General features: G+C 36.5%; 1 non-coding gene across 1 annotated transcript; it reads left to right on the top strand.

The window, feature by feature from the left end:
- Positions 1 to 13,003: 13,003 nt before the first annotated feature.
- On the top strand, positions 13,004 to 13,078 carry Trnas-uga (transfer RNA serine (anticodon UGA)). The gene has a single exon. It is a non-coding gene; the product is annotated as a tRNA-Ser (tRNA).
- Positions 13,079 to 13,286: the final 208 nt, after the last annotated feature.

The following is a 13,286-nucleotide window of genomic DNA, read 5'->3' as shown; positions in this document are numbered from 1 at the left end:
AACGCAAGCAAAATTTTCTATATGTATCATTAAAACATTCTGTTAAAACTGTACCAGTTTATGTAAAGATAATTGCATTTAATAAAATAATGCAATTTTTTTATTCTAAATAAATGATGAATGTCAGTCACATTTACTGTTTGATGTGCAAAAAGTTTACTGAAATATATAATCCTCATAGATTAGAAACTAAAATCAGGAAACAGAGGAGAGAAGGCCTTCATGTAGTATGTAAAAGTAAAAAGAGTATATTGGCTGAAAAAAATTTGTAGGTGAAGATCTAAATATCAGTGAAGAAATTATTAATGAATTACATAAGCCAATGAAAAAATTTTTAAAAGTAATAAATGTAATTTCTTTTGGAATAGATGATTTATGTCCAGCTCATTTAGTCGAAATGAATTCAAGTAACCCGAATGGAATTTCAAAAATAAAAATGGGATGTAAATATTTAATAATGTTATACACATTTTGTCATAATTTTCTTGGGCTATTCAAGTTAATGATAAAACAAGTAAGATTATAGTTGATTCTTCCAAAAAGGTGTGCATCACTAGATCACAATAAATTTGCAAACAGATAATGGTAAAGAATTTTATAATTAAGAATTCAAGAAGGAATAAAAAAATTTGACATTCATCATTATTCAACTTTTAGTAATTGAAAAGCATCTGTTGTTGAATGATTTAATAGAACATTGAAAGAAATGATCTGGAGGAAATATGCTTGTCAAGAAAATTGTAAATGGGCCAACTCAGTTTAGAAATTAGTTGATGAATATAATAATGCAAATATATCAACAATGCAAATGATGGAAAAAGGAGCAAACAAAGAAAAAATCTTGGTCAAAACTGTTCATGTAGTAAATTTGGCAAATACTGAACCTAAATATAAAATGTGTGATAAAGTAAAAAGGAATTTTTGAAAAAGGATATACTGCCATATGATCAACAGAAATTTATGAAAGTAAAGAAGTTCATTCTAATCCATCATATATAAATTGAAATACTCAGGCATCGAACAAACGAAAGTAAATTTTTATAAACAAGAACTACTGAAAACGAATTTTCTGGTTATTTATCAGGTTGAAACAGCTTAAAATTAATAAGGTAATAAAGTATACGTTAAATGGTTAGGTTTAGATAATTTGCACAATGCTTGGGTAAATAAAACTGATGTAATTTTTTAAAATGTTAATAAAATTTTTTATATATAAATGGAGAGGGGTATTGATAGCTTAAACATATTTGATATTGAAGATAATATTCTTTATGCTTACTGTTTCATTAAAGAAGATGGAGCATATTTTGATATTCAAATATAGATGAACAAAACGATTTTATGTCGACACTGGAGGATTTTAAAGTTTGAGTTGTTGGAATCAAACACTTTTAATGACTTTTGTGTATTAGATATATATAAAAATTGTATAAATGTTATTTAAAATATGATTGTGAGAAAAGTACTTTCGAATTTAGTTTTATATTCTAAGAAATCGTCATTAGATTAGTTATGTTATCATTTAGTTGTTTTCATGAGTAATTATCCAAGGTATTAAAATAATTTTGGTGGCAAATAATTCTAAACACTTCTTTCATTCGTGAATATAAATTTATTGAATTGGGTTCATAATTAATTGTTAAAAACTTTTCACAGTTTAGATGCCTATATCTGATAAAATCTATTTGATTCCATACATTTTTAAATTGTGCTCAAATAACGCAATATCCATAAATAAAAGCAAATTATCTTAAAATAACTTAAGTTGCTCTTAAATTTCATTCACTTAATTGAGGGATAACATGTGGTAATAAGCTATTTATTGATTTATTTCCTTCACATAAAATGTCTATAGCTCTATCAAATTATTGATCTGACATTTTTATATAATTATTCTTGATTTTATCCAGTTATTTTAAATGATTTATCTGTCCTTTGTAGAACCATTTTACATCACTCTTTGTTTTATATTCGCCACGTTTTCGAACTGATGGTATTACAACATTAGTAGCCCATTTTTAAATAGTTTGGTTTCATTTTTTTTTTATTTCAAAGTACAGCATCCAGTTCCAGTAATAAAAATGGTAGATTTTCCATTTCCTTTTAAGGGGGACTTAAAGACACATTTAAATTTTGTTAATACCATAGTCTCATTTTTGTCAATATTTGTTCTAATTGCTTAAGTTGTGTCTGTATATTCTAAAAATTTAGTCACATCCTTGGCTTTAAACCATAAGTTATTATTTTCATCAATAATATTACCTAATTTTATCTTTATATATAAGTTTATGGTTTTTTAGGTTCACAGTTGACATCATTCGTATATAGTAGAATTTAATAATTTTTAATGCCAATATATTTTTGTTGAAAGTTGGAAAGCGAAAATAAAATGATGCAATCATGCAATGATGCAAATCATGCAATCAGGAAAAAGAAATTCGTAAATAAATATAAATAACCAATCAGAATATGTCTTCAAAACTGGTTTGTATTGAGTGTATAAAAAAGCAAGAAAAATAAATAGGGAAAATAAATATGAGCATATTAAATAACATGTTGATAAATAGAAGAAAAACATTTGTGTGTAAATGAAATTAAAAAAATCTTCTAAATTAATTCGTAACTGAGATCAATAAAACTATATGAACATAGCTCTAACTTATCAAAAACATGGAGATTATCAAATATTGAATGGTTTTGTGGAAAATTTGTTTGTATAATATATTTGGGAAAAGATGTAAAATTACCATATCCTGAAAGAATATTAAAAACTGATTAATTTATCGTTGTGGGCAATTGTTTAATTCTTGGAAAAAGTCACCACTATCACCTATTGTTTTATTTGGATTTAGAATGACCATATGGTGATAGATTAATTCCATCTCGTAATATAACACATTTGATTACAATTACATTCAGCTGTGCACAGTTCATGCTTGAATGATGTAATCAAATTATTTTTCTATATTGATTGTCAGTTAAATACATTTCATAATCATCAATAGTAATTTCATTTTTCACAACAGATTTCTTAACTGCTTTAGATTTTTCCCTTCTTTATCATTAACATTTTTCCTAAAACTTTCTCATTTGCATGCAGAATTCCGTATATTTTATCTTTTGAATAATCATGTGTGGCCAAGTAATCAAACATGAATCTTAATCCTTCATAGAAGCCTTTAGTTCTTATATCGTAAATGAAAGAATCATTTTCCATACAACAGAAGTTGCTATTATAACTGTATTTTGGATTCATAAAAGTACAGTGACAATTATACATATTCATTTTCGAAATATCTATAATACTCGTTTCAGTATACATCGGTTCATTGAAGACAATTTTTATGTTTTCCATGCGAACTACTACTAGATTTTCTTAAAATAGAGTAGTATGTTCATAACTCGGTTTTGAAATATGATTCATGTATTTTCTTGGATCTGTTATTATTTTTATATTTTGTCTATTTCTAGTTTTTTCCATTGTGTTCACAAATAGTGAACTATTCAATGTCTTGTAGAAATATTTTTGAAAATCGTTAGCTGCCTTTTTTCTCATTTCTGTATTAAAATTATTGTATTTCTCCATTCAGTGTGACTGTTCAAAAGATAAGATTCTATGAGTTTCCTTTAATTTTAATCTAAGATTTAAACATTCTTTAAGATCTCTATAGTGCAAAACATATTTTCCTTATTAATTGATATTGTTAATAATTTATTTCTTCCATCTGGTGCTATTGGAAAAGTCTTGATATATATTATGTATTTTTAGGATATTCCTAAACGACTTAAAATATAAATATATTAATTACCATATGGTATTTTAAGTATTTCGTCAGTATTAAAACATGCTGGTTCTAACAAACAAAAAAACCTTTAAATGTTGAAAACTGGGACATTGCCCAACCACATAAATTATTTGCGCCGAAATATGCAATATAATTTCATTGTTCTGATGAATTAAAATTTTTCATGTATTTATTATTTGATATCTCATATCTTTTAATACTTTGAGAAATTCTGTTTCGAATTCCTTTCTCAAGAAATAAAAGCATAACAATATTGTTTAATTAGTCTAACCAAGTTTTATTATTGTTAACATAGAATCCCAAGATAATCCTGGTGCTGTAAAACACAAAGATGGATCGGGTTAATAAGGTTTAATTCATGTATCTCTAAAATTTTCAGTATTTATTATATAATTTTGTATGTTCATGTAAATGTTTTGTATTTAATTTTGTCCAAAGTTTTGTTGCTCGATTATAATCTTCAACAGAAATATCAACTTTATTAAAACTCGAATAAAACGTTCTCTTTAAGGTATTTCAGCTTTTTGGGGATTTTCTTCAGAATCCATATAGTCATAACGATTTACACCTTTTTTAAGTATTACAAATGTAACGATGTAGAGGCACATCTCACTAGGGGTAAGATAGATACTGCCTACAGGAAAATTAAAGAGACCTTTGGAGAAAGGAGAACCACTTGGATGAATATCAAGAGCTTTGATGGAAACCCAGTTCTGAGCAAAGAAGGGAAAGCAGAAAAGTGGAAGGAGTATATAGAAGGTCTATACAAGCGCGATGTACTTGAGGACAATATTATGGAAATGGAAGAGGATGTAGATGAAGATGGAATGGGAGATATGATATTGCGTGAAGAGTTTGACAGAGCACTGAAAGACCTAAGTCGAAACAAGGCCCCCGGAGTAGACAACATTCCATTAGAACTACTGACAGCCTTGGGAGAGCCAGTCCTGACCAAACTCTACCATCTGGTGAGCAAGATGTATGAGACAGACGAAATACCCTCGGACTTCAAGAAGAATATAATAATTCCAATCCCAAAGAAAGTTGATGTTGACAGATGTGAAAATTACCGAACAATCAGTTTAATAAGTCACAGCTGCAAAATACTAACGCGAATTTGTTAGAGACGAATGGAAAAACTGATAGAAGCCGACCTCGGGGAATATCCGTTTGGATTCTGTAGAAATGTTGGAACACGTGAGGCAATACTGACCCTGCGACTTATCTTAGAAGAAAGATTAAGGAAAGGCAAACCTACGTTTCTAGCATTTGTAGACTTAGAGAAAGCTTTTGACAATGTTGATGGAATACTCTCTTTCAAATTCTGAAGGTGGCAGCAGTAAAATACAGGGAGCGAAAGGCTATTTACAATTTTTACAGAAAACAGATGGCAGTTATAAGAGTCGAGGGGTATGAAGGGGAAGCTGTGGTTGGGAAGGGAGTGAGACAATGTTATTCAATCAATGTTATTCAATCTGTATATTGAGCAAGGAATAAAGGAAACAAAAGAAAAGTTCGGAGTAGGTATTAAAATCCATGGAGAAGATATAAAAACTTTGAGGTTCGCCAATGACATTGTAATTATGTCAGAGACAGCAAAGGACTTGGAAGAGCAATTGAATGGATTGGACAGTGTCTTGAAAGGGGAGTATAAGATGAACACCAACAAAAGCAAAACGAGGGTTATGGAATGTAGTCGAATTAAGTCGGGTGATGCTGAGGGAATTAGATTAGGAAATGAGACACTTAAAGTAGTAAAGGAGTTTTGCTATTTGGGGAGCAAAATAACTGATGATGGACGAAGTAGAGAGGATATAAAATGTAGACTGGCAATGGCAAGGAAAGCGTTTCTGAAGAAGAGAAATTTGTTAACATCGAGTATAGATTTAAATGTCAGGAAGTCGTTTCTGAAAATATTTGTATGGAGTGTAGCCATGTATGGAAGTGAAACGTGGACGATAAATAGTTTAGACAAGAAGAGAATAGAAGCTTTCGAAATGTGGTGCTACAGAAGAATGCTGAAGATTAGATGGGTAGACCACATATCTAATGAGGAGGTATTGAATAGAATTGGGGAGAAGAGGAGCTTGTGGCACAGCTTGACTAGAAAAAGGGATCGGTTGGTAGGACATGTACTGAGACATCGAGGGATCACCAATTTAGTATTGGGGGGCAGCGTGGAGGGTAAAAATCGTAGAGGGAGACAAAGAGATGAATACACTAAGCAGATTCAGAAGGATGTAGGCTGAAGAAGGTACTGGTAGATGAAGAACCTTGCACAAGATGGAGTAGCATGGAGAGCTTGATTGATATTTGGTACTAAATAGCTGCTTCGTTACAGGATCATTTAGTAAGCACGAAAGCATTACAGAGGTGATTGATAAACTCCAGTGGAAGACTCTGCAGGAGAGACGCACAGTAGCCCAGTACAGGCTTTGGTTAAAGTTTCGAGAACATACCTTCACCGAAGAGTCAAGCAGTATATTGCTCCTTCCTACGTATATCTCGCGAAGAGACCATGAGGATACAATCAGAGAGATTAGAGCCCACACAGAAGCATACAGACAATCCTTCTTTCCACAAACAGTACGAGACTGGAGTAGAAGGGAGAACCGATAGAGGTACTCAAGGTACCCTCAGCCACACACCGTCAGGTGGCTTGCGGAGTATGGATGTAGATGTAGATGTAGTTGTAGATGCCAGATAGAATACAATATCTCATAGCATAGTTGAAACATGCTGATTTTAGAAACAAGCGCTACAGAGTTTCACTCATACACGCGCTCTGCACAAGCGTATTACAAACTAAGACATAAGCAAGCATACAATGTACATGTTCTAATGACATATCTATAGTACCACATACAGAATCTGGATACCAATGAGTAGTTTAAATCAGGCAAATGCCTCTGTAATAAATTGTGTACACAGAAGTAGTAAATCTCTACAGCGCATGTAGCACATGAAATAGATACAAACTGCTACATGAGCAAATAACGGTACACCATAAGAATGGAAAATCGTGCAATGGCGACACAAGCATCACAGTACGTAGCACCTGAATGAAATGAATGACCAAAACAGTGCCGACATACAATTCCCAAGGGCTCGGCTTATTCATATTCCGTAACTGCACACCACACTCGTGTCAAGAATACATAATCACAGTCCTCCATGTGATGGACCATGTACTACTGAAGATATCAACAGCCACTGGCATTTCCCATCACAGAATAAAGAGAATGAAGAATGAAGAGGGAAATGTTGCTACAGGTACTTCCCAAGAGTTCTCTGCTCCAGGAAAGGAAAAGAAATTATACATTTAGGTAATTTTGATGAACATGTTCTCAGGAAACTAATGCATAATGTTCCCATGACACAAATAAACAATGTCTAACATTAAATTCACTAGTTCTGTTAAAGAAAATAACGTGATTTAAAGGTGACATTTCGCCATTATGGTCCCTATTACATAAGTTTGGCTTGGCTACAGGTACATAAGTTTCTTCTCTTTTGTTCCTATCTTACTGCCACGGATTTCTTTTCTGCCCAGTTCCGTTCATCACTCCCACATTAGTTATGTGATCTACCCACCCAATCCTCAGCATTCTTCTGTAACACCACCTTTCAAATGCATCTATTATCTTCATGTCTAAACTCTTTATCATCCATGTTTCACTTCCACACATGGTTACACTTCACACAAATACTTTAAGGAAAGACTTCCTATCACTTAAAAGTATATTCGATGTTAATAAATTTCTCTTCTACAGAAAGCTTTTCTTGCAATTGTCAATCTACATTTTATATCCTCTCTATTTCAGCCATAATCTAATAATTCAACTAAACTAAACTCCCTGCGAACAGGCCTCAGAAGGCCCAGCGGTATCGACCGATCGCCGTGTCATCTTCAGTCAACAGACGTCACTGGATGTGGACATGGATGGGTATGTGGTTCACACACTGCTCTCCCAGCGGTTTTCGTGACCAGAGCCGCTACTTCTCACTTAAGTAGCTCCCCAATTGGCCTCACAGGGGCTGAGTGCACCCCGCTTGCCAACAGCGCTCGGCAGACCTAGACAGTCACCCATCTAAGCTCGACAGCATTTAACTTTGATGATCTGATGGAAACCAGTGTTACCACTTCAGCAAGGCCGTCGGCCGTTACCACTTTAAGTGTCTCGTGTCTAATTCCCTCACCATCATCTGATTTAATTCGACCACATTCCAATATTTTTGTTCTGCTTTTGGTGATGTCCAGTATCCTCATATCAAGACGTTCTCCATTTCATTCAACTGCTCTTCCAAGTCCTTTGGTGTCTGTGACAGAATTGCAATGTCATCGGCAAATCTTAAAGTTTGTATTTTTTCTCCCTACTCCTACACCAGATTTTTCTTTGGTTTCCTTTACTGCTTGCTCATTTTACAGATGGAATAACTTTGGGGTTAGGTTACAGATCTGTCTCACTCCCTTCTCAACCAATGCTTCCCTTTCATGTCCCTCGACTCTTATAACTGGCATCCGGTTTGTGTACAAGTTGTAAATAGTCCTTTGCTCCCTGTATCTTACTCCTGTTTCCTTCAGAATTTCAAAGAGAGTATTCTAATCAACATTGTCCAAAACTAAGTCTACACATGCTATATATAAAGGTCTGCCTTTACTTAACCCATCTTCTAAGATAAGTTATAGGTTTCTAGATTTTCTGGAACCCAGACTGATCTCACCAGAGGTCGTCTTCTACCAGTTTCTCCATTCTCTGTAGATAATTCGTGTTAGTATTTTCCAACAATGACTTATTGAACTGTTAGTTCGGTAATATTCACATCTGTTGTCTCTGGAATTTAAATTTTTACGTTTTTCTTTAAGTCTGAGGGCATTTCGCCTTTCTCGTACATCTTGCACTCGAATTGGAAGAGTTCTGTCATAGCTAGCTCTCCCAAGGCTATCAGTAGTTCTGACAGAATGTTGTCTGTTCCCGAAGTCTTATATAGACTGAGGTGTTTCAGTGCTCTATCTTCTCGCAGTATCACATCTCTCATCTCATCTTGATCTATGTCCACTTCCCTTTCTATAACATTGCTTTCAAGTTCATCTCTCATGTAAAGATCCTCTGTATAATCACTCAACCTTTCAGCTTTCTCTTCTTTGCTTAGGACTGGTTTACCATCTGATCTCTTGATATTCATACAGCTGCTTGTCTTTTCCCCAAACGCTTCTTTAATTTTCCTGTAGGCGCTATATAACTTTTCTCTGGTGAAATATGCTTCTTAATTCTTGTATTTGTCCTCTAGGCATTCCTGCTTAGCCATTTGGCACTTTCTCTCAGTCTCATTTTTAGACATTTGTAATTCCTTTCACCTGCTTCATTTCTTCATTTGCTGTATTTTTATATTTTTTCCTTTTGTCAATTAAATTCAATATCTGCTGTGTTACCCTAGGATTTATACTAGGCCTTGTCTTTTACCTGTTTGATCCTACCCTGCTTTCACTACTTCATCTCTCAACGCTACCAATTCGTCTTCTACTGTAGTCCTTTCCCATGTTCTACTTAATCGTTAGTTACTGCTCCCTCTGAAACTCTCAACGAGCCCTGGTTTTTTGTCTTATACAGGTCCCATCACCTTAATTTCTTACTTTTTTTTGCAAGTTCTTTAGTTTTGATCTATAGTTCATAACAATAAACTGTGATCAGAGTCCACATCTGGTTCTGGAAATGTCTTAGAATTTAAAATCTGTTTACAGAATCTCTGTCTTACCATAATATAATCAATCTGAAAACTTCGTGTGTGTGTACGTCACAATATTTTGAACGACCTCTGGTTCAAATGGCTCTGAGCACTATGGGACACATCTGTGGTCATCAGTCCCCTAGAACTTAGAACTACTTAAACCTAACTAACCTAAGGACATCACACACATCAATGCCCGAGGCAGGATTCGAACCTGCGACCGTAGCGGTCGCGCGGTTCCGGACTGAGCGCCTAGAACCGCTAGACCACCGCGGCCGGCGAACGACCTCTACCTGCGTTGATCGGATGCTGGGTTGTTTGATGACTGGGGCGTAAGTCCGAATTGGCCGATATCATTCTTCGTGGCGCGTCTGACGAGTGGTGGAAATTGGAGCCAACGATCGATACAATTCTTCAACATTGGCTATTACCTCCTGACATATGGAGGTCGAGGCTCACAGCCTCTATATCTTGTGTATTCGGTCCCGCAATTTTGGCTGCCATAAAGTGTGATATCTCTTCTCTTAAAAAGTGCCCTCCGAGAGTGTCGAGGTCATCGTGGTCTTCCACATATGACGTGGGATCCACACACAGGAGTCTGTCGTCCGGCTCTTTCCTTTAAAAGTTCCTCGATAAGGTGGCACTATTTGGTGAGTTCTCCTGTTTTTGTGTCATCCTTTCCCAGAAAAGCTTGGTAAATATATTCTGTGACTCCTTTCATCAAATGTGAGGCTCTGTCGGCTTCTATGATATTTAGATTCTCGACGGTGAAAAGGGACAAAACGTTGTCGGTATGAGTGTAACAGCATGCTTACTAATGCGTTCCAAAACGCCGCTCTTAAAAAGGGATTTTTCGGTCATCTATTGGCTATAAAATAGATATGGTCAAGTGTTTTTTTTATAGCCTTTGGACTAGGACAATTTGTATCCTTTACAGAAGAATCGTCTTAGTGTCACTGCACTACAGTACTGGGTCAAAGTATGAATATTACACACTACCTCTCGCTTAGACAAATAGAGTAAATCGGATGGTCCCCTTTGCATTTGATGTGGACAACGGTAGGCTTAATAGGACTTGTGGAGGCACCATTGTTCATGGGTGGTTTGGTTCCTCGGAAAACCCCCAAAAAGGGTTTTTTAGTATATTTTCCCGTCACCAGCGGACCAAAAGCCAGCCAAGGATTCCAAAACGATAATGTACAGACAACGGCTGGAATTTTTATGATATATTCCTAAGATCTCATTCTCGAACAACTATGAAAATTTTCTTGATATCTGTATCCTTTTTTTCCCAGATACAGAGATTCAAAGTTACCCTACTCGTAAAGATAAAATATTCAAGTAAAAATTAGAAAGATTGATTGATGGCGGGTATACTGATGATAAGCCCGTGTTTTAATTAAACTGACAGGTACATCAGTGAGTGAATGAATGAATTATGCAATTGTGTAAATTCGTTGGCGGTTACTGAGGAAACCCCCCAAAAGCGTCGTTCATCATTTTTTCGCCGTCAGTAGTGGGCCAGATCCGAGCTGCGGATTCAAAATGGTTCAAATGGCTCTGAGCACTATGGGACTTAACATCTGTGGTCATCAGTGCCCTAGAACTTAGAGCTACTTAAACCTAACTAACCTATGGACATCACACACATCCATGCCTGAGGCAGGATTCGAACCTGCGACCGTAGCGGTTGCGCGGTTCCAGACTGAAGCGCCTAGAACCGCTCGGCCACGACGGGCGGCGAGCCGCGAATTCCAAGGGGAACTACCATGAACATTTTCTTGATATATTGATTCTTTTCCAGGATACAGAGGCTCAATTAGTATAAGTAAAATAACATAGAAAAAATATTAAATAAATTGATTGATGATTGATGATGACGGATATATGTGTGATATTCCCTGATTTAAACTGAAGGGTACACTCACAATGAATAAACTATGCATTTGCATAAATTTTGCGCGTACATTTCGTCAAAATTGTTAAGAATATGACTATTTGGTAAGAAACCCCAGACACGAATTCCAAGACGGCCATGCACAGCAAATAAGTCTGTCTCTCATTATCCCTGACGCTCACCCACTCCCACTACCCCCGTCTCTTTATACCTCTTCCACTGACACTGTCCACTCTTTACCTAGCGCTACACCACAGTCATTCTTCACTACCTTCCATTATTTATCACTTTTCCATCTCTTTCCTATTGCCACTGCCTCTTTCTCACTCAGAATAAAAAAGCACGAATATTTTTGCATGTCAAAATTTTTGGATACATTTTAAAGGTGCTGAGGAAGGTAGAATGAGGCAGCTGTTACCGCACCCTTCAGTCAGAGCGTTTTTTAAAGAGGAGCATATTCACCTTTTTTGTGCTCCGATAGGACCCTTTTTTACTCTGGTATATGTATGACTGTATCATTTCACCATGACGTTGGGCCACTTCTTCAGCATTGTTCTTCTGCTAACCGGACTTCCTATTGTGTGTCATCACTGACTGGAATTCATCCCAACTGTTCAGATTCTCTTCGTTGTTCTCGAACCATTGCTCGGCTGTGCCATCTAAAAGTATACGTATGCCAAGCACATCATGTCACCTGATTGTTGTATTTGCGAATTCTTTCAGCCATTTCGCTGGGTCATGAACACCATCCCCGGATAACAGTGATGGATGTCTGATGTGAAGCTGAATTACTTTTGGCGTGGAATCCATTAGTCTCCTGAATATGCAGGCAGTGGGAATGATGAACTACTTGTATTCTGGTTCCGTCCATTCTTGCAACATTTTCTTACTTTGCCTAATTGAAGCCACAGTGGTGAAGATGTTTCAAAGTACTCAGCGTCTCCTCCAATGTCACATCATAACCACACTCCAGGTCCGAAAGCAGGGTCGTCAAGGAAATACAACATGCACATTTATTACAAACACCAGCCAGAATACACAGAGGTGATGAAGGTCATGGGGTACCTCCTAATATGCCCACCCAGCTAGCCACGCGGTCTAATGCGCTGCTTCCCGAGTGAGAAGGTGTTCCACTCCTTGGCATGAATCTATCTGGTGGGTTACTGTCGAGGTCCGGTGTTCTGGCCAGCCTGTGTATGGTTTTTAAGGCAGTTTTCTATCTAACTCGGCGAATGCAGGCTGGTTCCCCTGTGAGACCGAGCGTGAGTCGTGCTTCGGTAGCTCAGTTGGTAGAGCACTTGCCCATGAAAGGCAAAGGTCTCGAGTTCGAGTCTCGGTCGGGCGCACAGTTTTAATCTGCCAGGAAGTTTCATATCAGCGCACACTCCGCTGCAGAGTGAAAATCTCATTCTGGAAACATCCCCCAGGCTGTGGCTAAGCCATGTCTCCGCTGTATCCTTTCTTTCAGGAGCGCTAGTTCTGCAAGGTTCGCAGGAAAGCTTCTGTAAAGTTTGGAAGGTAGGAGACGAGATACTGGCAGAAGTAAAGCTGTGAGACCGTGCGTGAGTCGTGCTTCGGTAGCTCAGTTGGTAGAGCACTTGCCCGTGAAAGGCAAAGGTCCCGAGTTCGAGTCTCGGTCGGGCACACAGTTTTAATCTGCCAGGAAGTTTCGTATCAGCGCACACTCCGCTGCAGAGTGAAAATCTCATTCTGATTCCCCTTATTCCGCCTTAGTTGCACTTTGTCGGCGATTGCTGCATAAACACTGTCTCCATGTACGTGTAGCCCATAATTACAAGGTGTCCCAAAAAGAATAACCCGATTTTAAATTGAATTATTTATTAGGAAGAAGG

Source organism: Schistocerca cancellata, chromosome 10, assembly GCF_023864275.1.
Source record: "Schistocerca cancellata isolate TAMUIC-IGC-003103 chromosome 10, iqSchCanc2.1, whole genome shotgun sequence".
In the NCBI taxonomy this organism is placed as follows: Eukaryota; Metazoa; Arthropoda; class Insecta; order Orthoptera; family Acrididae; genus Schistocerca; species Schistocerca cancellata.
This window is presented reverse-complemented; position numbering and strand designations above follow the sequence as displayed.